The following is a 3,045-nucleotide window of genomic DNA, read 5'->3' as shown; positions in this document are numbered from 1 at the left end:
GTTTGTGTTAGTAACATCTGATGACGACTACATGAATCATTAAATAGACACATAGTCTGCTTAATTTTTTTCTCTGGTTATTCTGCTCAATTACAAAAACTACGTTCTTCAAAGTTATCATTTTTCTTTACATTCGTCCACTTGTAATCTTTGTGACAATGTACCTAGCTTTTATTTATTTTTATGCAGACATTAAACACCATATGATGGTTGCAAATCATCCCTCATTTACTTAGCAAGGAATCTTTTTGGTGTTTTCAAGATTCACTTGGCAAGGATCCGATAGGCAAGAAACTCTGATTTCCACGAACTAAGTAAATGAATTCAAATTTTGATTCCAACATGCGAAACATGTAGAGTTCATTATGTCGACCGCGGTACAACTAAAAAGCAGAGCAATTCAAATAGCCCAAGTACTCCAATGGTGTTCAAAAGAAGCCAAAATAAATACCAGGCTAGATTTCTATCCAATGGTGTTCAAACGAAGCCAAAATAGATACCAGGCTAAATTTCAATATACATCCTGGCAATAGTTTTTACGAAATAAAACAGCTAAAACAATCAAAAGCACCCTACTGCCTGTTGTTGAGATGAAACAAAGAGGGTTGCTAATCAAGCAATCAATCAACACAGATGGAATCAACCAGCTTGTTTGTTTCCTTGCTGACTTCAAAGTTTTCGATCTATAGATGGTGTCACATCCTGGGGAACTTTCCAGCAGCTGCATGCGGTTCATACCAACGGTTGGAACACCACCGTCCCTAGATCTTGTTGCACCTTCTTTAACACCACAACGAAGTTCTCAGCTCCATCCACGTCTCTTTCTTCGCAAAGTAGCCTATATTTCCAAGGCCTTGGCCACGTCATGCAGTCGCACCCAGATCAGCAGTTCCTACCGCTGATGTGTCCCTTCTTGATTGCACAGTCGGCGCACCAATGAGCATTCTTGAGATCCCCTACCTTGAGGTACTACTCCATAAAAATCCCCCACATCTTCGAGTTAAGTCTTCCTCCGAGCACCTTGGCACGCTTCCTGAGAGCAACGGCCTTTTCCAGCATACGTACAGTAACATATGTTTTGATCAAAGCACTTGGATGTTTCAGGTTAATCTCCACTAGAATGTGCCACACAAAACATCTCTCATGGACCCATGAACTTTGTGAATATCATCCACGATTTATTATAAAATAATTGATAGTACAAACAAAAAGAGCCGAGATGGTGAATGTGTACCTATAACTAAGAAAAGTGGATTCTTCTACTTTAACATGCATGTCTGTGGGAATCTGAGATTTTTCTGTGTTTCACCTTCCATGATTTGTAAGGTCACTAATTTTTTTGTTAAAGGGTGGATTTTATTGACTCAAAATGAAGCATCAAGAGGATACAAACATAATGATCACACACATGCCCTCTGCATAGCTAGGATGCACACAGCCAATACCAACACACATACACACACACACACAAAAACATGCCAACAAATAGCAAAATCATATAAGAGCAAAGCTATGCATAGGGGAGGTGAAAAGACCAAAATGATCAGATCCACGATCGGCAAACTACAACAATGAATGTATTCGCACCAACCATCTAATTGACACCACGCGAACGACGAGGTTCTTCAAAAGCAATGCCTTCCGGAAGGGAGTGACGCTCTAGCGCCGCCATCACCGGATCCAACCACTCAAGGCCAGAATCGAGGTTTTCACCCTGAAGAATCGGTCTAAAAATATCCGAGCAATGCCTTCAACAAGGTAATGACGTAAAAACATCGTCATTGCCAAGTGTAATCAACTCGGGTCAAACCTAGGCTTTCATCTCGGAGGTCGAGACCGGGTGCTCGAGTAGTACCATCATTTCTAATGTCACTAATTTACAACGATGATAACTACTAGATCTTCGAGGAAGGGGTTTACAAGATCATATTCATCGCTGACCAAACTATCACTCGTGAACAAATATGTTGTTAATGCTTCGGGAACCCAGGTGTTGGGTTTGTACATCACCTCCCCCAACCAGTTGAGATAGGCTCACTCCCCTCGTACCCCCGCGCGTCGCCTCCACTACCGCCGCTGCCGCTGGCTAGATCTGTGGTGGCTGTGGGCCCGCCGCCCAAGGCGTCTGGGTGGGCAGTTAGCTGTGGGACTCCCGGCAGACGGCAAGGGCGTCACTTGTGGAGGGCGCGCGGGCAGCAGTTTGAGCGGAGGCTCTAACTAAGCGACGGTGGACGGCGTTTCTCAGCTTGCAGGCGGGTTGGTTCCTCTACATACAGTTAGGTTCCGCTGGTGGCCATGGATTTGGAGTCCCGGCCAGATCTGTCTCAGCGTGACTTTGGCCGGCCAACAACGCATGGAGGGACCGGTGAGGGGCGGCTGGAGGCCCCCTGCCGGCGTTCCGATGGCACCGTTTGTCTTCACGGCGAGGCTCTACTTGGATCCGGTCAGCTACGTGCTCAGGGTGTGCAGCATCCGGTGAAAATTGCACCTTCTTCGATCATGGCGGACGATGGCGGCGTGTATGACGTCGTTCCCTTCTCGAGGCATCATTGTTGCAGGTCATGGCACCCCACTCGTGATGCTCCGGGGGAAACCCTAGATCTGGATCTACCAAATCGGATGATGATGGCACCTTCGATGCGGGTGTCCCTCCTGAGGGCATCGCTTTGGAGCAAGTGTTGGTTGGACGGGACAAGCGGAGGGGTGGTGTCACATCCACCGTAAGGCCGACGACGGATCCCGGTGGCATGGCGCTGTGGAGGTTCGGCAACGGGCGCGTGTGGGCGGATACGTGTAGGATGGTGGATTTGTCTGGCGCCGTGGTGGCATTGACGGCAGGCCAGGCAAGGTCGATGTGTCAGTTCCTGCTCTAGAGATGGACCGGTGGAAGATGGCGGCGGCAGCCTATGAGAGTGCATCAGACCGGTATGGGACCCAGTCCCGGTGTGTGGCTGGGCTGGGGCATCCGGTATAGATGTTAGGATTTGGTGCGATGTCCATTTGTTATTAGGACCGGATATTTGGCACACCTTCATCAAGGGGATA

At 47.7% G+C, this 3,045-nt stretch overlaps 1 pseudogene; it reads right to left on the bottom strand.

Annotated features, from left to right (window-relative positions):
* Positions 1-620: 620 nt before the first annotated feature.
* On the bottom strand, positions 621-1,115 carry LOC119345871 (annotated as a pseudogene).
* Between the last annotated feature and the right edge of the window lie 1,930 nt (positions 1,116-3,045).

This window comes from Triticum dicoccoides, unplaced genomic scaffold, assembly GCF_002162155.2.
Source record: "Triticum dicoccoides isolate Atlit2015 ecotype Zavitan unplaced genomic scaffold, WEW_v2.0 scaffold32182, whole genome shotgun sequence".
Classification (NCBI taxonomy): domain Eukaryota; kingdom Viridiplantae; phylum Streptophyta; class Magnoliopsida; order Poales; family Poaceae; genus Triticum; species Triticum dicoccoides.
Note: the sequence above shows the minus strand (reverse complement) of the source record. Positions and strands in the feature narration are given on the sequence as shown.